Source organism: Oncorhynchus keta, chromosome 11 (assembly GCF_023373465.1).
Source record: "Oncorhynchus keta strain PuntledgeMale-10-30-2019 chromosome 11, Oket_V2, whole genome shotgun sequence".
Lineage (NCBI taxonomy): Eukaryota > Metazoa > Chordata > Actinopteri > Salmoniformes > Salmonidae > Oncorhynchus > Oncorhynchus keta.
The window spans coordinates 708,467-734,371 of record NC_068431.1 but is presented as its reverse complement, the minus strand read 5'-3'; the positions used below and the strand labels follow the sequence as shown (position 1 = coordinate 734,371).

The 25,905-nt window shown below is 47.8% G+C and overlaps 1 pseudogene; it reads left to right on the top strand.

Annotated features, from left to right (window-relative positions):
* Positions 1-5,113: 5,113 nt before the first annotated feature.
* LOC118378693 (neurobeachin-like) overlaps positions 5,114-25,905 on the top strand; it is a 257,394-nt pseudogene continuing 236,602 nt past the window's right edge.

Genomic DNA, 25,905 nt, shown 5'->3' with positions numbered 1-25,905 from the left:
TATCTATAATAAATAACATTTTGTCATAGCCTACGAATAGGATCCAGAGTTTTACCTGACCAGATCATGAGATCAGGAAAAACTCCAGGCCCCAGAGAAGAAGAAGAAGACATACACTACGTGAAGTATGTGGACAAACCTAAAGGACCTAGTCTGAACCATGAAAAACAGCCCCAGACCATTATTCCTCATCCACCAAACTTTACAGTTGGCACTATGCATTGTGGCAGGTAGAGTTCTGCTGGCATCCGCAAAACCCAGAGTCATCCGTCAAACTGCCAGATGGTGGAGCGTGATTCATCACTCCAGAGAACACGTTTTCTACTGCTCCAGAGTCCAATGGCGGTGAGCTTTACACCACTCCAGACAACGCTTGGTATTGCCCATGGTGATCTTACCATTTTTATCCTGTTTTAGCATGTAAAAATTATTGGAACGATCAGAGGTTGGACCTAAGATAATGTATAAATACTTCCCTACACATATAGAGTATTTTTGGTAACAGCCGCTGCTCGGCCATAGAAACCCATTTTATGAAGCTCCCAACAAATAGTTATTGTGCGTTGTGCGTTATACGTTGGTTCCGGAGGCAGTTTGGAACTCGGTAGTAAGTGTTGCAACTGAGGACAGATTGTTTTTATTCGCTTTTTCAGCACTCTGTGGTCCCGCTTGTGTGGCCTACCACTTCGCAGCTGAGCCGTTGTTGCTCCTAAACGTTTCCATTTCACAATAACAGCACTTACAGTTGACCGGGGGGCAGTTCTAGCAGGGCAGAAATTGGACGAACTGAGTTGTTGGAAAAGTGGCATCCTATGACGGTGCCACGTTGAAAGTCACTGAGCTTTTCAGTAATTTAAAAAAATATATTTTTTAAATTTTACCTTTATTTAACTAGTTAAGTTAAGTCAGTTAAGAACACATTCTTATTTTCAATGACGGCCTGGGTTAACTGCCTGTTCAGGGGCAGAACGACAGACAGGCAAGTCAGTTAAGAACACATTCTTATTTTCAATGACGGCCTGGGAACAGTGGGTTAACTGCCTGTTCAGGGGCAGAACGACAGATTCGTACCTTGTCAGCTCGGGGGTTCGAACTCACAACTTTGCGATTACTAGTCCAATGCCCTAACCACTAGGCTACCCTGCCGCCCCAGTAAGGCCATTCTACTGACAATGTTTGTCTATGGAGATTGCATGGCTGTGTGGCTAAACTAGCCGAATCCACTAATTTGTTGGGGTGTCCACATTTTGTAGTGTATGAATTTTGCCACATCACTTTTGATCGTCTAGAACCAAAATAAACACTGTTAGTTTAACACTCGGTGGGTCACATATACAGTACACACTAAGAAAGTGTTACATTTAACACTGTGGGTGTTAAAATGATTATCTCATGTGCTTAGCTGAAAGGTTCTACACACACACACACACACACACACACACACACACACACACACACACACACACACACACACACACACACAGTGCATAGAACATCTGGGTTGCTGCTTTGGCCTTCAACAGAAGATGAGATGAAACGATGGAGAGAAGGACTGAGGAATTGAAGCAAGGGAGAGGAGGGGAGGAGAAGTGGATGGGAGAGGGGAGGAGAAGAGGATGGGAGAGGAGGGGAGGAGAAGAGGATGGGAGAGGAGGGGAGGAGAAGGGGATGGGAGAGGAGAAGAGGATGGGAGAGGAGGGGAGGAGAAGAGGATGGGAGAGGAGGGGAGGAGAAGAGGATGGGAGAGGGAAAGAAGGATGGGTTCGGGTATGTAGGGAGAGGGGAGATGAAAGTGAAGGATAGGAGAGGACAGGATGAGATGTGAGGAGAGGAGGAGAAGATGAGGAGCAGAGGAGGAGAGGAGAAGATGGTGCGAAGGAGGAGAGGAGAAGATGGGGCGGAGGAGGAGAGGAGAAGAGGATGGGAGAGGAGGGGAGGAGAAGAGGATGGGAGAGGAGGGGAGAAGATGGGGTGGAGGAGGAGAGGAGAAGATGGGGTGGAGGAGGGGAGGAGAAGAGGATGGGAGAGGAGGGGAGGAGAAGAGGATGGGAGAGGAGGAGAGGAGAAGAGGATGGGAGAGGAGGGGAGGAGAAGAGGATAGGAGAGGAGAAGAGAAGATGAGGAGCAGGGGAGAAGATGGGGTGGAGGAGGAGAGGAGAAGATGGGGTGGAGGAGGAGAGGAGAAGATGATGGGAGAGGAGGAGAGGAGAAGATGATGGGGAGGAGGAGAGGAGAAGATGATGCGGAGGAGGAGAGGAGAAGATGATGTGGAGGAGGAGAGGAGAAGATGTTGCGGAGGAGGAGAGGAGAAGATGATGCGGAGGAGGAGAGGAGAAGATGATGTGGAGGAGGAGAGGAGAAGATGTTGCGGAGGAGGAGAGGAGAAGATGTGGTGGAGGAGGAGAGGAGAAGATGGTGCGGAAGAGGAGAGGAGAAGAGAAGAGGATGGGAGAGGAGGGGAGGAGAAGATGGGGTGGAGGAGGAGAGGAGAAGATGGTGTGGAGGAGGAGAGGAGAAGATGGTGCGGAGGAGGAGAGGAGAAGATGGGGTGGAGGAGGAGAGGAGAAGATGGTGCGGAAGAGGAGAGGAGAAGATGAGGAGCAGAGGAGGAGAGGAGGAGAAGATGGTGTGGAGGAGGAGAGGAGAAGATGGTGCAGAGGAGGAGAGGAGAAGAGAAGAGGATGGGAGAGGAGGAGAGGAGAAGATGGTGCGGAAGAGGAGAGGAGAAGATGAGGAGCAGAGGAGGAGAGGAGAAGATGGTGCGGAGGAGGAGAGGAGAAGATGTGGTGGAGGAGGAGAGGAGAAGATGGGGAGGAGGAGGAGAGGAGAAGATGAGGGGAGGAGGAGAAGAGAAGATGGGGAGGAGGAGGAGAGGAGAAGATGGGGTGGAGGAGGAGAGGAGAAGATGGGGTGGAGGAGGAGAGGAGAAGATGGGGTGGAGGAGGAGAGGAGAAGATGGTGTGGAGGAGGAGAGGAGAAGATGGGGTGGAGGAGGAGAGGAGAAGATGGGGTGGAGGAGGAGAGGAGAAGATGGGGTGGAGGAGGAGAGGAGAAGATGAGGTGGAGGAGGAGAGGAGAAGATGGTGTGGGAGGAGAAGATGGGGTGGAGGAGAAGATGAAGATGGGGTGGAGGAGGAGAGGAGAAGATGGGGTGGAGGAGGAGAGGAGAAGATGGTGCGGAGAGGAGAAGATGAGGTGAAGGAGGAGAGGAGAAGATGAGGTGAAGGAGGAGAGGAGAAGATGGTGCGGAGAGGAGAAGATGAGGTGAAGGAGGAGAGGAGAAGATGAGGTGGAGGAGGAGAGGAGAAGATGAGGTGAAGGAGGAGAGGAGAAGATGAGGTGAAGGAGGAGAGGAGAAGATGAGGTGGAGGAGGAGAGGAGAAGATGAGGTGAAGGAGGAGAGGAGAAGATGAGGTGGAGGAGAGGAGAAGATGAGGTGAAGGAGGAGAGGAGAAGATGGGGTGGAGGAGGAGAGGAGAAGATGAGGTGAAGGAGGAGAGGAGAAGATGAGGTGAAGGAGGAGAGGAGAAGATGAGGTGAAGGAGGAGAGGAGAAGATGAGGTGAAGGAGGAGAGGAGAAGATGAGGTGAAGGAGGAGAGGAGAAGATGAGGTGAAGGAGGAGAGGAGAAGATGAGGTGAAGGAGGAGAGGAGAAGATGTGGCAGAGGAAAAAATGAGAGGAGAAGACGAGGGGTGGAGGATGTAAGAAAAAAGGAGGAGTGCGGGACAGTCAGACAGTTTGGCACGTAAATAAATAAACAGGTTCTGTCTGGGACTCAGAGACCACACACAAATTAATTCTCCCTCTACACCCGCTGAACTCTATTTCAACTACACAAGTGCTGCTCACAAAATATTAATATGACACACAGTGTGTGTGTGTGTGTGTGTGTGTGTGTGTGTGTGTGTGTGTGTGTGTGTGTGTGTGTGTGTGTGTGTGTGTGTGTGTGTGTGTGTGAGAGACCCAAGGTTATTTTAGTTTTATGTTTTCATATTATACTGAACAAAAAAATATAAATGCAACATTCAACAATTTCAAAGATTTGACTGAGTTACAGTTCATATCAGTACACTGAAATAAATACATTTGGCCCTGATCTATGGCTTTCACATGACTGGGAATACAGATATGCAGCGTGACACCCATTCACACAGAGTTGATCCGGCTGTTGATTGTGGCCTGTGGAATGTTGTCTCAATCCTCTTTAATGGCTGTTCGAAGTTCCTGGAACACGCTGTCGTACAAAACGATCCAGAGCATCCCAAACATGCTCAATGGTTGACATGCAGTGGTGGAAAAAATACCCAATTGTCATACTTGAGTTAAAGTAAAGATACTTTAATAGAAAAATGACTCAAGTAAAAGTTAAAGTCACCCAGTAAAATACTACTCGAGTTAAAGTTTAAAAGTATTTGATTTAAAATATACTTAAGTATCAAAAGTAAATGTACTTGCTAAAATCTATTTTGACATATGTAAATGTGATATCAGTTTTATTATTTTTATTAAACATGTGTTGGTAACCTTCCCCAGATCTGTGCCTCGACACAATCCTGTCTCGGAGCACTACGGACAATTCCTTCGACCTCGTGGCTTGGTTCTCGCTCTGACATGCACTGTCAACTGTGGGATCTTTCCAAACCATGTCCAATTAATTGAATTCACCACAAGTGGACTCCGATCAAGTTGTAGAAACATTTCAAGGATTATCAATGGAAAAAGGATGCACCTGAGCTCAATTTTGAGTCTCATAGCAAAGGGTCTGAATACTAGGTATTTATTTTTCATTTTTAAATACATTTGTAAAAATTGCTAAAAACCTGTTTTCGCTTTGTCACTGCGGGCTATTGTGTGTAGATTGATAAGGGGGAAGAAATGATGCTATCAATTTTAAAACAAGGCTGTAACATAACAAAATGTGTAAAAAAGGGAAGGGGTCTGAATGCTTTCCGAATTCACTCTCTTCTTCATGATTGCATGAGCGCAGCCTGCTGAGCACTCTAGTGCGCAGGCGTGGCAAGCGCGCAAATACGCTGCCAGGGGGCGTCAACACGGCGTCATGACGACGAGCACCGCTCACTGCAGCTTCCCAGAGAGACAGAGACAGAGGAGGCGATACGAAAGAGGGTACCGTTCTGCGGAGCATAGAGATAACGCGTTTTATTTATGCATTCCTTCGCACCATTAAAGAAGAGGAGAGGTTAATTTATCGTTTCTTTTGTAATTTCATACTCCTTATAACTCCCCCATTCCCCATATTTTACTATATATATTTTTTTTAGCAGCGGAACGACAGAGAGTTGTGGTCTAGAGCAGGTGTTTGAGAAAGAGACAAGAGACCCCAGCGGCCGCTCCTCTCTCGTCTTCTCCCGTCTCTAAAGGGGAAATGTCGAGCGAGAAACCGGCTACTGCACCTCCACTCTCAGATCCAGACAGATCCGCTCCTCCCCCGGGCCCCGGTCAGCCGCAGGTCGTCACGGGCGCTGGTTCGGCTCCCATCGGGGACAGGATGGTCTCTGGATCCGGTTCTATGGTGCTCCAGGCCGGGGTCATCAACCCGGCCGTGCCAATCAGGAATATCCAAATGAAATTCGCTGTGCTGGTGGGTCTCATTCAGGTTGGAGAGGTTAGCAACCGGGACATCGTAGAAACGGTTCTCAACCTGGTAAGTAGAAACCGTTCTAGCGGAGGTTAGCGCCTCCGCTATAGTTTATCCATGAGTCCTATAGGCAACATTAGGAGATGTGCTGCTGTAGTCCTACACCGCTGTGTGTAGCAGCCGTAAAACTCCTGTTTTATATCTATCTATTTAGTGGCCAAGGGTTTACCAGATGATATCAGATGTCTGATCGGTGGAAGGATTCATGTCGTTTTTCAATCATGCACTGGAGATAATGAGAGGCTGGAGTATCATTAACGCTGTAGAGAGGGAGGAGGGCAACGACTGTGATTTGTAAAGGCTTTGAAGCTAAACCAAGGCATGTGATGTGTGACCCCTCGCTACGGAGCAGTAGGTTGCAGTTATCCAGCGGTTATTGACGGTATGGTCCGTCTCTCTCTGTGTGAAGGATATTCATGTATGGATGTGGCACTGGCGACACTCGGAAATATGTTACCGGAAATAGTCGAGATGGTGTGTGTGTGTGTGTGTGTCCAATTTCAGCTGAGCCCGAATGAAAAAACATTAACTTGACCCCATTGACAAGCCAATGAAACATTAAACAAAATTGATACCATCATGTGCAAGTGTGTCTGTTACACACACAAACTCCGAATCGTAACATTGTTTCTGAACAACACCTCGCTGTATTGGGACAATGTTAAACACCTCGCCAACAACCGAGGACAACCCTAACACGTTATATTCGTTTGTGGTTCACCTCTCTGCAGGCTGCGGGTTTGAACAAAGGCCGAGTAGCATTGTGCTCTATGCATTGTTTTCGCCGTATGTAGACTACAACCAGCCTATGAGTGACCCAGAAAGAATGAGCCTATAGTTTGTTTTCAACTGGATATTTAGCTTATTATAGAAGCACAATAGGGTGGTGTCTATTTATGCATGTTTATTTTAGTATTGGCGTCATTTCAATTCAATAGGCTAAGTGCACCTGCTTCTCCGTGAATGGAGTAAGTAACCTGTGCTAAACTAAATGCCATCCCTACCGTTTATATCATTATGTTTGAATATCACCGAGCGATGCTCTGCATACGAGGGGATATTTTAAACCCGGCTGGGAATGAACAAAAAGTGATTTCTGTTTGCAAACAAATGTGTTTTAATGCACATCTCAGATGCGCTAATGTCCTATAGCGTAGGCGAGGGGTATCTGGACTGTGTGTGTGAGGGGATGTTTTCATCCCATTATGCTAGAATATCTTTAGCCTAAAGGCTACGTTTCTTAGGCTACACTTGAAAAAATACTGGGCTGTTTGGTTGACCCAACTGCTGGGTTATTGATGCTGGGTGCTGGGTTATTGATGCTGGGTTATTGGTGCTGGGTTATTGGTGCTGGGTTATTGGTGCTGGGTTATTGGTGCTGGGTTATTGGTGCTGGGTTATTGGTGATGGGTTATTGATGCTGGGTGCTGGGTTATTGATGCTGGGTTATTGATGCTGGGTGCTGGGTTATTGATGCTGGGCTATTGGTGCTGGGTTATTGGTGCTGGGTTATTGATGCTGGGTTATTGGTGCTGGGTTATTGGTGCTGGGTTATTGGTGCTGGGTTATTGGTGCTGGGTTATTGGTGATGGGTTATTGGTGCTGGGTTATTGGTGCTGGGTTATTAGTGATGGGTTATTGATGCTGGGTGCTGGGTTATTGATGCTGGGTTATTGATGCTGGGTGCTGGGTTATTGATGCTGGGTTATTGATGCTGGGTGCTGGGTTATTGGTGCTGGGTTATTGATGCTGGATGCTGGGTTATTGGTGCTGGGTTATTGGTGCTGGGTTATTGATGCTGGGTTATTGATGCTGGGTTATTGATGCTGGGTTATTGATGCTGGGTCCTGGGTTATTGGTGCTGGGTTATTGGTGCTGGGTTATTGATGCTGGGTGCTGGGTTATTGGTGCTGGGTTATTGGTGCTGGGTTATTAATGCTGGGTTATTTTCAAGCTAATAGGCTACATCCTCGGCATGATGCTGCATGCACAAATTATTTTTACAGTTTACCATCGCCTGTAATAGAGGAGAGGAGGAAAGATGGAGGGAGAGAGATGGTAGTCTGGCCTCCCAGGCAAGAAGGCGGACATCACCGTGCATTTAAAAGCATGTGGCAGAGGAGGATAGGAGCGGGGGACGAGAGAGAGAGGGGGGAGATGCTGCAGTGGCGATGTGCCACTGAAATCAGCAGCTGATGCTGTGGAAGTCAAGTCGATACAGCATCTATACAGACAGGCAGGCACAGGCAGACAAACAGACAGACAGGCAGACAGCTAGTCAGTCACAGGCAGACAGACAGGCACGCAGTCAGTCAGAGGCAGGCAGTCAGAGAGGCAGGAGCGCAGGGCAAAATGTATGGATGGGCCAGTAGCTAGCTAGAACATACACGGAGCAAGCACACATCATTAGCTTCCATCTAACTCACCTCAAATACTAATTCATTCCTCTACCATTACGGGAGAGAAGAAAAACTGACCTGAGATTTAGTTTCATGGGGCAATTTCAGAGCAGAGAGAGAGAGAACACCTGACCACTGTGACTGACCCAAACTTAAGGGAAGCTTTGACTATGTACAGACTCAGTGAGCATAGCCTTGCTATTGAGAAAGGCCGCCGTAAGCAGACATGGCTCTCAAGAGAAGACAGGCTCTGTGCTCACTGCCCACAAAATGAGGTGGAAACTGAGCTGCACTTCCTAACCTCCTGCCAAATGTATGACCATATTAGAGACACATATTTCCCTCAGATTACACAGATCCACAAAGAATTAGAAAACAAATCCTATTTTGATAAACTCCCATATCTACTGGGTGAAATACCACAGTGTGCCATCACAGCAGCAAGATCTGTGACCTGTTGCCACGAGAAAAGGGCAACCAGTGAAGAACAAACCATTGTAAATACAACCCATATTTATGCTTATTTATTTTCCCTTTTGTACACTAACCATTTGTTCATCGTTACAACACTGCACCATGACATTTGTAAGGTCTTTATTCTGTTGAAACTTCTGTATGTTAAATGTTTACTGTTAATATACAAAAGTGAAATGAACAATAAAAATGGTCTACCTCACTTGCTCAGGCAATGTGTTTCCCCTGCCAATAAAGCCCCTTGAATTGGAGAGAGAGAGAGAGAGAGAAGAGAGAGAGAGAGAGAGAGAGAGAGAGAGTTTGTCCATTTCACTTGAGAAAATGAGTCTAGAGAGAGAGAGAGAGAGAGAGAGAGACTTGCTCAGGCAATATAGAGAGAGATGTTTCCCAGAGAGAATAAGAGAGAGAGAGAGAGAGAGAGAGAGAGAGAGAGAGAGAATGTAAACACGTTTCCCATGCCACTAGGCACCTAGCAATGTTATGTTAGGTCGACTTTTTAGAAGAGCAAGCAATAACTAGAATTAAGCATAATGATTATGCCCCCTCTGTTTTGAGAGATGTGTTTGTCATGACAATGAAACATTTTGAAAGCTTTTTAAATTGATAGAGAGCGCGTGGACACCATCTTATTGGAATGAATTAAGTGCTTTAGGCCTCCAGTCTCGTCTCCTCGGTGGTCAGGACTGTCTGGAATAATACAGCCTTAATTAAAAGAGCTGGTGGTCTGACAGCCAGGGCAGGGATCATCTGTGGTGTTTTGTTGGCCCCAACACGGTCCTCTGCGGCTGGGATAGCTGATCCATTATTCAGCCTGGTCGTTCCGTGGAGACCGCAGTGAGACATTCAGCACAACACACTGGTATTGATGAGGGAGGGATAGATAGTTGGAGGGGATGGAGGAGACCACAACGAGGAACACCACAGCTGTATTGACTAGGCCTCAGCAGGGATACACAGGATCAGGAAGGATGGGATAATGGATGGAGGGAGGGGATATCTGGAAGGATGGGATGACGGGATATATGGAAGGATGGATGGATGAAGGGAGGGATGGATGGAGGGATGGATGGGATATATGGATGGATGGATGGGGGGATGGAGGGGATATATGGAAGGATGGATGAAGGGAGGGATGGATGGGGGGATGGAGGGGATGGGGGGATGGATGGATGGATGGAGGGATGGATGGGATATATGGATGGATGGATGGGGGGATGGAGGGGATATATGGAAGGATGGATGAAGGATGAAGGGATGGATGGGGGGATGGGGGATGGATGGAGGGAAGGATGGATGGATGGATGGATGGATGGATGGAGGGATGGATGGGATATATGGAAGGATGAAGGGAGGGATGGATGAGGGGATATATGGAGGGATGGAGGGATATATGGAGGGAAGGATGGATGGATGGATGGATGGGATATATGGAGGGATGGATGGGATGGATGGAAGGATGGATGGATGAAGGGAGGGGATATATGGATGGGGTATGGATGGATGGAGGGATGGGAGGGATGGATGGGATGGATGGAGGGATGGATGGGATATATGGAGGGAGGGGATATCTGGAAGGATGGGATGACGGGATATATGGAAGGATGGATGGATGGATGGAGGGATGGATGGAGGGATGGATGGGGGGATGGATGGAGGGATGGATGGGGGGATGGATGGAGGGATGGATGGGATATATGGAGGGATGGATGGGATATATGGAGGGATGGAGGGATGGATGGAAGGATGGATGGATGAAGGGAGGGGATATATGGATGGGGTATGGATGGAGGGATGGATGGAGGGATGGATGGAGGGATGGATGGATGGAGGGATGGATGGATGGAGGGATGGATGGGATATATGGAGGGATGGATGGATGGAGGGATGGATGGAGGGATGGATGGATGGATGGATGGAGGGATGGATGGAGGGATGGATGGATGGAGGGATGGATGGGATATATGGAGGGATGGATGGATGGAGGGATGGATGGATGGATGGATGGATGGATGGATGGGATGGATGGAGGGATGGATGGGATATATGGAGGGATGGATGGGGGGATGGAGGGGATATATGGAAGGATGGATGGGGGATGGAGGGGATATATGGAAGGATGGATGAAGGGAGGGATGGATGGATGGGGGAGGATGGAGGGATGGGGATGGATGGATGGATGGATGGATGGATGGGGATGGATGGAGGGATGGATGGGATATATGGAGGGATGGATGGGATATATGGAGGGGATGGAGGGATGGATGGAAGGATGGATGGATGAAGGGAGGGGATATATGGATGGGGTATGGATGGAGGGATGGATGGAGGGATGGATGGATGGAGGGATGGATGGATGGATGGAGGGATGGATGGAGGGATGGATGGAGGGATGGAGGGATGGAGGGATGGATGGATGGAGGGATGGATGGAGGGATGGATGGATGGATGGATGGATGGAGGGATGGAGGGATGGATGGAGGGATGGATGGAGGGATGGAGGGGATGGATGGAGGGATGGAGGGATGGATGGAGGGATGGATGGAGGGATGGAGGGATGGATGGAGGGATGGATGGAGGGATGGAGGGATGGAGGGATGGATGGAGGGATGGAGGGATGGAGGGATGGAGGGATGGATGGAGGGATGGAGGGATGGATGGAGGGATGGATGGAGGGATGGAGGGATGGATGGAGGGATGGAGGGGGATGGAGGGATGGAGGGATGGATGGAGGGATGGATGGAGGGATGGAGGGATGGATGGAGGGATGGAGGGAGGGAGGGATGGAATGGGGGATGGATGGAGGGATGGATGGAGGGATGGAGGGATGGATGGAGGGATGGATGGATGGAGGGATGGATGGATGGAGGATGGAGGGATGGATGGAGGGATGGATGGGGATGGGATGGATGGAGGGATGGAGGGATGGATGGAGGGATGGATGGATGGAGGGATGGATGGAGGGGATGGAGGGATGGAGGGGGATGGATGGAGGGATGGATGGAGGGATGGATGGAGGGATGGATGGATGGATGGATGGATGGAGGCTTGGATGGAGGGATGGAGGGATGGATGGAGGGATGGAGGGATGGATGGGGGGATGGAGGGATGGATGGAGGGATGGATGGATGGATGGGTGGATGGATGGAGGGATGGATGGATGGATGGAGGGATGGATGGAGGGATGGATGCGATATATGGAAGGGAAGGCATCATGGACTGAGAGACTGAGGGTGTTGATGGGGAAAGACAGGATCATACAGGTTATCTGTCCCTATTGGCCATGTAATGTCTGTTTTTGGTTGTAGATTTTTTTCTTCGTTTTTCACATATTAATAAAACAACTGAACGTTAATTTCTGTAACATCCATTCTCAAATAGGACTGTCTCTCCTCCTTACTCCCACGGACTCTTTCTCTTCTCCTTACTCCCACTGACTCTTTCTCTTCTCCTTTCTCCCTCTGTATCTCTCTCTCATTCTCTCTCTCTCTCTCTCTCTCTCTCTCTCTCTCTCTCTCTCTCTCTCTCTCTCTCTCTCTCTCTCTCTCTCACTGTCTCTCTCACTGTCTCTCTCGCTCTCTGTCTCTCTCTCTCACACTCTCTCTTACTGTCTCTTGCTCTCTTGCTCTCTCTCTTTGTCTCTTTGTCTCTTTCTATCTATCTCTCTCTATCTATCTCTATCTATCTTTGTCTCTGACTCTGTCTCTCTCTATTTCTCTCGAGTAAGGATGTCTCATTATTCCTGGCCACACATTCCAAATTCACCAAGGTCACAATACGGAGGCACAATCTTAGTCAGCACAATGTATACAGCCAACACACACACACTGAGTCAGCATTAATTATTTTTAAAATCACATTTTATTGGTCACATACAGGTGTTTAGCAGATTGCGGATGTAGCGAAATGTGTTTCTAGCTCAGACAGTCCAGTAACATCTAACAAGTAATATCTAACAATTACACAACGACTCCCTAATACACACACATCTAAGTAAAGGAATGGAATAAAGAATATATAAATATATTGAAGAGCGATAGAATATAATTGTATTAGTCACATGCGCCGAATACAACAGGTCTGTGAAATGCTAACAAGCCCCTGACCAACGATGCAGTTAAAAAAATATAGGGATAAGAATACGAGAGAAAAGTAACAAGTAATTAAAGAGCAGCAAAAAGATAATACCAATATATACAGCGGAGTACCGTTGCAGAGTTAATGAGCAGGGGTACCGGTTAGTCGAGGTAGTATGTACATGTAAGTAGAGTTATTAAAGTGACTATGCATAGATGATAACAACAGAGAGTAGCAGTGGTGTAGAGAGGGGTAGAGGGTGGGGGGCAACTAGATGTTCAGGAGTCTTATAGCTTGGGGCTAGAAGCTGTTTTAGAAGCCTCTTCGACCTAGACTTGGTGCTCCTGTACCGCTTGCCGTGTGGTGGCTGCAGTCTTTAGACAATTTTTAGGGCCTTCCTCTGACACCGCCTGGTATAGAGGTCCTGGATGGCAGGAAGCTTGGCCCCGGTGATGTACTGGGCCGTACGCACTATCTTCTGTAATCCGTCTGGCCCAAGGCCTTGTGAATATTGACTTGTTTAATGATTTTACTCACATCGGCTGCGGAGAGCGTGATCACACAGTCTTCCGGAACAGCTGGTGCTCTCATGCATGTTTCAGTGTTATTTGCCTCGAAGCGTATAGAAGTAGTATAGCTTGTCTGGTGGGCCATCTTCTCCGGTGCCATATTCCTCTGAATAGTACTGTAATGGTTTGAGATGAGAAATGCAAGATATGAAACATTATAATTATCTTATCTGTAAGTTAAGTGACTGTGTTCCATGTATTTAGATTTGCCAAATGGAGGGTCAAGTCTATGTCCATGCTTTGTAGCCTCTGTGTGCTTGGAGTTTAGATGGCTTATTTAACAGTCTGATGGCCTTGTTAAAAGCTGTTTTAAGTTTCCCTGCATTGAAGTCACCAGCTTTGACTGCACCTGGTACTGACCTCAAAGCCTTCAAAGATGAAAACTCTCTGAACAGGCAGTGATCTACAGCTTATCATGAGATTGTACCTTGATGATCCTCTTGGACTTCCTGTAGATATCGGGTGCTCTGTGGTTTACAGCTGGCGTTTACAAAAATACATAGACCGCCACCCCTGTCTTACCAGACGCCCCCGATGATGCGTTGGGCTGAGTGTGCCCCAGGTGATGCGTTGGGCTGGTACCGCACCACCCTCTGTGCATCTGTAAAGCCCTGTGAATGGATTTCAGATGTACATGTTGATACCTTAAAACAAAAAGGTGTGATCAGAAAACCAGTCAGTATCTGGCGTGACCATCATTTGCCTCATGCAGCGTGACACATCTCCTAGATAGCATAGAGTTGATCAGGCTGTTGATTGTGGCTAGACTTCCACAGCATCAGCTGCTGATTTCAGGGCACATAGCCACTGCAGCATCACTCCAACCCCCCGCTCTCTCTTTCTCTCTCGTCCCCTGCTCCTCTCCTCTGCTTTTAAATGCATGGTGATGTCCACCTTCTTGCCTGGGAGGCCAGTCTACCATCTCTCTCCCTCCATCTTTCCTCCTCTCCTCTATTACTGGTAAACTGAAAAGTAAACTGAAAAATAATTTGTTTGTGCTAGGCAAGTCAGTTAAGAACTAATTCTTATTTACAATGACGGCCTTCCCCCCCGGGCCAAACCCTAACCCAGACGACGCTGGGCCAATTGTGCACCGCCCTTAGGGACTTTGGGACTACCAATAATAGCTGGTGATACAGCCTGGAATCGAACCAGGGTCTGTAGTGACGCCTCTAGCACTGAGATGCAGTGCCTTAGACCGCTGTGCCACTCGGGAGCCCCTGGATATTGGTTGGAACTCGAACACAGTGTCGTACAAGTCGATCCAGAGCATCCCAAACATGCTCAATGGGTGACGTGTCTGGTGAATATGCAGGCCATGGAAAAACTAGGGACATTTTCAGCTTCCAGGAATTGTTTTCAAGTCCTTGTGACATTGTGCCGTTCATTATCATGCTGAAACATGAGGTGATGGTGGAGGATCAATGGGCCTCAGGATCTCACCCAGAGGAGGCTTCTGAGGGGAGGACGGCTCATAATAAAGTCTGGAACGGCGTGAATGGAACCATCAAAACCATGTGTTTGATGTATTTGAAACCGTTCCACTGATTCCACTCCAGTCATTACCATGAGCCCCGTCCTCCATTCCACCCATTCCACTCCAGTCATTACCACGAGCCCCGTCCTCCATTCCACCCATTCCACTCCAGTCATTACCACGAGCCCCGTCCTCCATTCCACCCATTCCACTCCAGTCATTACCACGAGCCCCGTCCTCCATTCCACCCATTCCACTCCAGTCATTACCACGAGCCCCGTCCTCCATTCCACCCATTCCACTCCAGTCATTACCACGAGCCCCGTCCTCCATTCCACCCATTCCACTCCAGTCATTACCACGAGCCCCGTCCTCCATTCCACCCATTCCACTCAGTCATTACCACGAGCCCCGTCCTCCATTCCACCCATTCCACTCCAGTCATTACCACGAGCCCCGTCCTCCATTCCACCCATTCCACTCCAGTCATTACCACGAGCCCCGTCCTCCATTCCACCCATTCCACTCCAGTCATTACCACGAGCCCCGTCCTCCATTCCACCCATTCCACTCCAGTCATTACCTCGAGCCCCGTCCTCCATTCCACCCATTCCACTCCAGTCATTACCACGAGCCCCGTCCTCCATTCCACCCATTCCACTCCAGTCATTACCACGAGCCCCGTCCTCCATTCCACCCTTTCCACTCCAGTCATTACCACGAGCCCTGTCCTCCATTCCACCCATTCCACTCCAGTCATTACCACGAGCCCCGTCCTCCATTCCACCCATTCCACTCCAGTCATTACCACGAGCCCCGTCCTCCATTCAACCCATTCCACTCCAGTCATTACCACGAGCCCCGTCCTCCATTCCACCCATTCCACTCCAGTCATTACCACGAGCCCCGTCCTCCATTCCACCCATTCCACTCCAGTCATTACCACGAGCCCCGTCCTCCATTCCACCCATTCCACTCCAGTCATTACCACGAGCCCCGTCCTCCATTCCACCCGTTCCACTCCAGTCATTACCACGAGCCCCGTCCTCCATTCCACCAGTTCCACTCCAGTCATTACCACGAGCCCCGTCCTCCATTCCACCCATTCCACTCCAGTCATTACCTCGAGCCCCGTCCTCCCTGATTAAGGTGCCACCAACCTCCTGTGCTCTCGTCACAGTATGTAACGGTGTTCATTGTCCGTAGCTTATACTTGCCCATTACCATAACAACCACCATTACCATAACAACCACCATACCATAACAACCACCATACCATAACCCCACCGCCACCATGGGGAGCTCTGTTAACAACGTTGACATCAGCAAACCACATACCATAACCCCCCACCATGGGGCACTCTGTTCACAACCCCCCACCACCATGGGGAACTCTGTTCACAACCCCCCACAATGGGGCACTCTGTTCACAACCCCCCACCATGGGGCACTCTGTTCACAACCCCCCACAATGGGGCACTCTGTTCACAACCCCCCACCATGGGGCACTCTGTTCACAACCCCCCACCATGGGGCACTCTGTTCACAACCCCCCACCATGGGGCACTCTGTTCACAAACCCCCCCACAATGGGGCACTCTGTTCACAACCCCCCCCACCATGGGGCACTCTGTTCACAACCCCCCACAATGGGGCACTCTGTTCACAACCCCCCCACCATGGGGCACTCTGTTCACAACCCCCCACCATGGGGCACTCTGTTCACAACCCCCCTCCCCCACCATGGGGCACTCTGTTCACAACCCCCCCCACCATGGGGCACTCTGTTCACAACCCCCCCACCATGGGGCACTCTGTTCACAACCCCCCCACCATGGGGCACTCTGTTCACAACCCCCCCCACAATGGGGCACTCTGTTCACAACCCCCCCACCATGGGGCACTCTGTTCACAACCCCCCACCATGGAGCTCTGTTCACAACCCCCCCACCATGGGGCTCTGTTCACAACCCCCCACCATGGGGCTCTGTTCTACAACCCCCCACCATGGGGCTCTGTTCACAACCCCCCCACCATGGGGCTCTGTTCACAACCCCCACCATGGGGCTCTGTTCACAACCCCCCCACCATGGGGCACTCTGTTCACAACCCCCCACCACCACCATGGGGCTCTGTTCACAACGTTGACATCAGTAAACCTCTCGCCAACACGTCTGCCATCTGCAGGTGAGCGTTCAACGCATAGTGGTGTGTGGCCAAACTGCACATTTTAGAGTGGCCTTTTATTGGCCCCAGCACAAGGTACACCTGTGTCATGCTGTTTAATCAGCGTCTTGATAGGCCACACCTGTCATGTGGTGGGATTATCTTGGCAAAGGAAAAATGCTCACTAACAGGGATGTAAACAAATGTGTGCACAAAAATTAGAGAGAAAAAAGCTTTTTTGCGTATGGAACATTTCTGGGATCGTCTTATTTCAGCTCACGAAACAATGTACTAACAAACACGTGGGGAACTACGGTAAGCTCCCGCCCTCTCTCCCTCTCTCCCTCTGCCTGATAAGTGTTAATGGAGGGATCAGAGGACAGACGAGGGGCTTTTGCTTCCACAGGGGCTCAATGTTGTGTGTTGCTGCCCAGTCCAGCTCTGTCAGGTCCCTGGGAAGGCAATGGAACGCTGGGCCTGTGTGTGTGTGTGTGTGTGTGTGTGTGTGTGTGTGTGTGTGTGTGTGTGTGTGTGTGTGTGTGTGTGTGTGTGTGTGTGTGTGTGTGTGTGTGTGTGTGTGTGTGTGTGTGTGTGTGTGTGACCTCCTTACACAGCGGGAGGGACTCAAGCTTCAAGGTCAGTACTGACTCCCTTATTCATCACACAGCTGTGTGCGTGAGACAAAATTGAACTGCTGTTGGCCAGAACTGTGTTGTGAGTTTGGGAGGGAGGAGGATGGTGCACTGCAGAGAGAGAGAGGGGGAATTTAATGTGTGTACGCCCTTCACCTAAGTTGACAGACTTTTCTTTGTGCGTCTGAGTTCTGGTCCCGTCTAGGGCTGTGGCGGTCATTAAATATTGTCAGCCGGTTACCATCATGTAAAAGACTGCCAGTCTCACAGTAATTTACCGTTAATAGACACATTTAGCATCTCCAGGCTTCCACGCATACGAGCTGCATACGAGCTGCTTACGAGCTGCTTACGAGCTGCATACCAGCTGCTTACGAGCTGCTTACGAGCTGCTTACGAGCTGCATACGAGCTGCTTACGAGCTGCTTACGAGCTGCATACGAGCTGCATACGAGCTGCTTACGAGCTGCATACGAGCTGCTTACGAGCTGCTTACGAGCTGCTTACGAGCTGCATCTTACGAGCTGCTTACGAGCTGCATACGAGCTGCTTACGAGCTGCTTACGAGCTGCTTACGAGCTGCTTACGAGCCTCTGATGAGCCCCTTTGGAACATCTACATTTCAGATGTATATTTTATATTATATGATTTTATAGTAAGAAGAATATTGTTGTACTGAGCTGAATATAACAGGAAGGATATTTTTCTCCTGTTCCGGAGCCAATGAATATGAAGTGAATATGTTGAGCATTAAAATGATAATTTCAAACAGGTCCTATAAGCTATGTTTAGAGTTATTTGTCCACTTTAGTTGAAAAAACATTATGAAATAACACATATGTAATCATGTAGTAACCAAAAAAGTGTTAAGTAAATCAAAAAATATATTTTATATTTGAGATTCTTTAAATTAGCCACCCTTTTGCCTTGATGACAGCTTTGCACGCTCTTGGCATTCTCTCAACCAGCTTCACCTGGAATGCTTTTCCAACAGTCTTGAAGGAATTCCCACATATACTGTTGGCTGCAGTCCAACTCATCCCAAACCATCTCAATTGTGTTGAGGTTGGGTGACTATGAAGGTCATCTGATGCTGCACTCCACCACAACAGCCCTAGTAACACCACAACAGCCCTAGTAACACCACAACAGCCCTAGTAACACCATAGTAACACCATAGTAACACCCTAGTAACACCATAGTAACACCATAGTAACACCACAACAGCCCTAGTAACACCATAGTAACACCATAGTAACACCCTAGTAACACCATAGTAACACCCTAGTAACACCCTAGTAACACCATAGTAACACCACAACAGCTCTAGTAACACCATAGTAACACCCTAGTAACACCATAGTAACACGGTCACCACAACAGCCCTAGTAACACCATAGTAACACGGTCACCACAACAGCCCTAGTAACACCATAGTAACACGGTCACCACAACAGACCTCGTAACACCATAGTAACACGGTCACCACAACAGCCCCAGTAACACCATAGTAACACGGTCACCACAACAGCCCCAGTAACACCTTAGTAACACGGTCACCACAACAGCCCCAGTAACACCATAGTAACACGGTCACCACAACAGCCCTAGTAACACCATAGTAACACGGTCACCACAACAGCCCTAGTAACACCATAGTAACACGGTCACCACAACAGCCCTAGTAACACCATAGTAACACGGTCACCACAACAGCCCGAGTAACACCATAGTAACACGGTCACCACAACAGCCCCAGTAACACCATAGTAACACGGTCACCACAACAGCCCCAGTAACACCATAGTAACACGGTCACCACAACAGCCCTAGTAACACCATAGTAACACGGTCACCACAACAGCCCTAGTAACACCATAGTAACACGGTCACCACAACAGCCCTAGTAACACCATAGTAACACGGTCACCACAACAGCCCCAGTAACACCATAGTAACACGGTCACCACAACAGCCCTAGTAACACCATAGTAACACGGTCACCACAACAGCCCTAGTAACACCATAGTAACACGGTCACCACAACAGCCCTAGTAACACCATAGTAACACGGTCACCACAACAGCCCTAGTAACACCATAGTAACACAGTCACCACAACAGCCCGAGTAACACCATAGTAACACGGTCACCACAACAGCCGTAGTAACACCATAGTAACACGGTCACCACAACAGCCCTAGTAACACCATAGTAACACGGTCACCACAACAGCCCTAGTAACACCATAGTAACACGGTCACCACAACAGCCCTAGTAACACCATAGTAACACGGTCACCACAACAGCCCTAGTAACACCATAGTAACACAGTCACCACAACAGCCCGAGTAACACCATAGTAACACGGTCACCACAACAGCCCGAGTAACACCATAGTAACACGGTCACCACAACAGCCCTAGTAACACCATAGTAACACGGTCACCACAACAGCCCTAGTAACACCATAGTAACACAGTCACCACAACAGCCCGAGTAACACCATAGTAACACGGTCACCACAACAGCCGTAGTAACACCATAGTAACACGGTCACCACAACAGCCCGAGTAACACCATAGTAACACGGTGTCATGACGTTGGACTGGGGGTAGGTTTATGACAGTCATAAACCTACCCCCTTTTTCCTCTCTCTACCCTACTGATGTTACATTTGAAAACCCTTTGGTTAACATAGAGATTCTGGGAACATCAGAAGGTGGGGGGAAATGAACTATATTCTGGTAATCCGACCAATTGAACATATGCGGTGGTACTTAATGAATATGATGTCAGTTCGGTTGTCATCTGAGACATTCTCATCAATGATAAGATGACATAAACTCTACAGTGGAAAGTCTACACATCAGAGTTATCGGATTCACATGGAATTGTTGTTCAATTTAAATGTTTGAATATGAAATTATTTGTGATGGGATGAAATGTGATTTTAGCTTCTAAAATGTGAGATTTTGGTAGGGCTCTGCTCAATCAGTGGCCTGCCCCTGTGAAGGGACATGGGCTATGAAACTTTTCAAACACGCCCTCCTCTCCCTTCCTATATAAGCCCTTGACGACAATATAACCTCCTGTTCCGAGGATGTAGGACGACGGTCCGATGTCAGAATGGTTCAGTTAATAACTACAGAAAGAAGCCAACATCAGCGTGAGCTGGTTGAGAATGGTATGAACTTTGAACTCTTATTCACTACAGAAGTGATACCTGCTAGCCGTTGAGTTAGCAACAACAGATGCAAATGAGGGTAAGGAAGGAACAGACAGAGTATCCCGTCTATCACCAAACGACGTTACTACAACGTATGCAATTGACAACCAGAGACATTCTTCAAAGGACTTGGTTGGGTGGGCAACACGGCCTTCCATCTACCACCAACCTACTGAAGTGCAGCTCAGAGTAAATATTTATTGCATTTTCCTTTTCCAAATGGGCGGTAATTTAGAATGCATAAGATACTGTATTTACGATAGCACAGCTTCGCTTTTATTCCTCAGTCTTCCCGCTCTTTCACTCAAACCCAGCCCCCTTTCCTTTGTGTAACCAGCTGTCATATCTGTTCCGTCCGCTAGGGACGTTTTCCTTTATGACGTAATTTGTAATCAAGTAATGATTAATTCTGTGTATATGTAATTCTGTGTGATTAGTTACGTATTTAATAAATAAATAATTAAACCCAATTTTGTATTGCTGATTCAGCTTGTTAGCCAGTGTTCGTGAAGATAACCAAGAATTTACAACCTTCAGATGAGACTGAATTAAGGTGACGATTAATATTGACTGCTATTGATGTAAAATATTACTAGGTCTTTAAGAGTTTATTTGGAAGATAACAGCTCTATAAATATTATTTTGTGGTGCCCCGACTCTCTCGTTAATTGTATTGACATGATTAGCTCAATCAGGTAATATTAATTACGGAGAAAGGATTTTATAGTATAGCATGTCATATCACTTAATCCGGCATAGCCAAAGACAAGACAACGGTCACCACAACAGCCCTAGTAACACCATAGTAACATGGTCACCACAACAGCCCTAGTAACACCACAACAGTCCTAGTAACACCTTAGTAACACGGTCACCACAACAGCCCTAGTAACACCACAACAGCCCTAGTAACACCATAGTAACACGGTCACCACAACAGCCCTAGTAATACCACAACAGCCCTAGTAACACCATAGTAACACGGTCACCACAACAGCCCTAGTAACACCACAACAGCCCTAGTAACACCATAGTAACACGGTCACCACAACAGCCCTAGTAACACCACAACAGCCCTAGTAACACCATAGTAACACGGTCACCACAACAGCCCTAGTAATACCACAACAGCCCTAGTAACACCATAGTAACACGGTCACCACAACAGCACTAGTAACACCACAACAGCCCTAGTAACACCACAACAGCCCTAGTAACACCATAGTAACACGGTCACCACAACAGCCCTAGTAATACGGTCTTCACAACAGCCCTAGTAACATCACAACAGCCATAGTAACACGGTCACCACAACAGCCCTAATAATACGGTCTTCACAACAGCCCTAGTAACACCATAGTAACATGGTCACCACAACAGCCCAAGTAATATGGTCACCACAACAGCCCTAGTAACACCACCACAGCCCTAGTAATACGGTCACCACAACAGCCCTAGTAACACCACAACAGCCCTAGTAACACCATAGTAACACGGTCACCACAACAGCCCTAGTAACACCACAACAGCCCTAGTAACACCATAGTAACACGGTCACCACAACAGCCCTAGTAACACCACAACAGCCCTAGTAACACCACCACAGCCCTAGTAATACGGTCACCACAACAGCCCTAGTAATACGGTCACCACAACAGCCCTAGTAACACCACAACAGCCCTAGTAACACCACAACAGCCATAGTAACACCATAGTAACATGGTCACCACAACAGCCCTAGTAATATGGTCACCACAACAGCCCTAGTAACACCACCACAGCCCTAGTAATATGGTCACCACAACAGCCCTAGTAACACCACAACAGCCCTAGTAACACCATAGTAACACGGTCACCACAACAGCCCTAGTAACACCACAACAGCCCTAGTAACACCATAGTAACACAGACACCACAACAGCCCTAGTAACACCACAACAGCCCTAGTAACACCATAGTAACACGGTCACCACAACAGCCCTAGTAACACCACAACAGCCCTAGTAACACCACCACAGCCCTAGTAATACGGTCACCACAACAGCCCTAGTAATACGGTCACCACAACAGCCCTAGTAATACGGTCACCACAACAGCCCTAGTAACACCACAACAGCCCTAGTAACACCACAACAGCCATAGTAACACCATAGTAACATGGTCACCACAACAGCCCTAGTAATATGGTCACCACAACAGCCCTAGTAACACCACCACAGCCCTAGTAATATGGTCACCACAACAGCCCTAGTAACACCACAACAGCCCTAGTAACACCATAGTAACACGGTCACCACAACAGCCCTAGTAACACCACAACAGCCCTAGTAACACCATAGTAACACAGACACCACAACAGCCCTAGTAACACCACAACAGCCCTAGTAACACCACCACAGCCCTAGTAACACCATAGTAACACGGACACCACAACAGCCCTAGTAACACCACAACAGCCCTAGTAACACCACAACAGCCCTAGTAACACCACAACAGCCCTAGTAACACCACCACAGCCCTAGTAACACCATAGTAACACGGACACCACAACAGCCCTCGTAACACCATAGTAACACGGACACCACAACAGCCCTAGTGTGCTGGGTGTTGTCAATGGTGATGCAGAGTGTGTTTAATATAGATTGTGACAGACAGAAAGGCATGTGGACAGAGACGAACGGACAAACAGGCCTAAAGGCAGGTATGTAGGTAGGAATACACATCTCTCTCTGTCTCCCACTCCCGTTTTCCAGATGAATCCTCTTTCTCCCCTGCTCAGATTTCCAGGGATAAAGAGAGACCTCTGAGAACTGGTTGCTAAATGGAGAGATCACATCTCCTTTCCTCCATCTTTATCAGATCACCCTCTCCTCTCCTCTCCTCTCCTCTCCTCTCCTCTCCTCCTCTCCTCTCCTCTCCTCCCTCTCCTCTCCTCTCCTCTCCTCTCCTCTCCTCTCCTCTCCTCTCCTCTCCTCTCCTCTCCTCTCATGTCTGGGCTTGCCTCTCATCTTCTGTCTTCTATCTCTCCATTTCTACTCTCAATTGTTTTCCTTTCCTCTTAACTCTGTCTGCCTCTGTTTGTCCATATGTGCTGTGTGCATCCCAGCCGCACTGGGCACTGGGCACTGGGCACTGGGCACTGGGCACTGGGCACTGGGCATAGCAGCTGGCTAGCTTATGTGTGTGTGTGTAGATATATATATATATATATACATACATACATACATACATACGATTTTCTAGATTTTTTCTTTCTCATTTTGTCCGTCATAGTATTTTTAAGTTGGAGAACTTGCACAATTGGTGGCTGACTAAATACTTTTTTGCCCCACTGTATACAGTGGTGGCTGGTGCAAGGAACTATAGGAGGGAAGGCTCATTGTAATGGCTGGAAGGAGCCCGTCCTCCTATAGCTCTTGCTACCAGCCTCCACTGGTGTATGCGTGCATGCGTGCATGCGTTTGAGTGTGTGTGTGTGTGTGTGTTGCAGGCCGCAGGGTCAGTGGCTTCATACCAGCCGAAAGCCCCAGTGGTTATGACAGTAATGACCTGTATTATAGCTTTCCACTGGCTCTCAAAGCATTATGGGAATCATTATTGCTTTCCACTGGCTCTCAAAGCATTATGGGAATCATTATTGCTTTCCACTGGCTCTCAAAGCCTTATGGGAATCATTATTGCTTTCCACTGGCTCTCAAAGCCTTATGGGAATCATTATTGCTTTCCACTGGCTCTCAAAGCCTTATGGGAATCATTATTGCTTTCCACTGGCTCTCAAAGCCTTGCTGTGCGGAGGCAACTGGCAGAACTCATATGAGGGTTAAGAGTGAAACAGGGCTATTCATTATTATATTATCGCTTTCCACTTTTTCTCAAAGCCTTATGGGAATCATTATTGCTTTCAACTGCCTCTCAAAACGCATCGCATATTGTAGAGGTGAGAATATAACTCGTCTAGTTTGTATTCTTACGGTCCAAAGTGACTAAAACAATTTGACCGAAGTGAAAGTGAAGACTGGTCCCTCAAGGAATTGGACACGGTACAGAGAGAAGAGAACTCATATTCTCATTATCCATTGTGGTACGAGTCCTGTGTGTCTAACCGAGCTTTCGACTGGCCCTCACAATGTTGTTGTACGAGTCCTGTGTGTCTAACCGAGCTTTCGACTGGCCCTCACAATGTTGTTGTACGAGTCCTGTGTGTCTAACCGAGCTTTCGACTGGCCCTCACAATGTTGTTGTAAGAGTCCTGCGTGCCTGTATACTCCCAGTCATGTTGTTTATCTATATAGTCCTGTTATTTTCCTCTACGTCTATATAGTCCTGTTATTTTCTCCATCTATATAGTCCTGTTATTTTCCTCTCCGTCTATATAGTCCTGTTATTTTCCTCTCCGTCTATATAGTCCTGTTATTTTCCTCTCCGTCTATACAGTCCTGTTATTTTCCTCTCCATCTATACAGTCCTGTTATTTTCCTCTCCGTCTATACAGTCCTGTTATTTTCCTCTCCGTCTATACAGTCCCGTTATTTTCCTCTCCGTCTATACAGTCCTGTTATTTTCCTCTCCGTCTATACAGTCCTGTTATTTTCCTCTCCGTCTATATAGTCCTGTTATTTTCTCCGTCTATATAGTCCTGTTATTTTCCTCTCCGTCTATACAGTCCTGTTATTTTCCTCTCCATCTATACAGTCCTGTTATTTTCCTCTCCGTCTATATAGTCCTGTTATTGTCTCCATCTATATAGCCCTGTTATTTTCCTCTCCATCTATACAGTCCTGTTATTGTCTCCATCTATATAGTCCTGTTATTGTCTCCATCTATATAGTCCTGTTATTGTCTCCATCTATACAGTCCTGTTATTTTCCTCTCCGTCTATATAGTCCTGTTATTGTCTCCATCTATACAGCCCTGTTATTTTCCTCTCCGTCTATACAGTCCTGTTATTGTCTCCATCTATACAGTCCTGTTATTTTCCTCTCCATCTATATAGTCCTGTTATTTTCCTCTCCGTCTATACAGTCCTGTTATTTTCCTCTCCGTCTATACAGTCCTGTTATTTTCTCCATCTATATAGTCCTGTTATTTTCCTCTCCGTCTATATAGTCCTGTTATTGTCTCCATCTATATAGTCCTGTTATTTTCCTCTCCATCTATATAGTCCTGTTATTTTCTCCATCTATATAGTCCTGTTATTTTCCTCTCCATCTATATAGTCCTGTTATT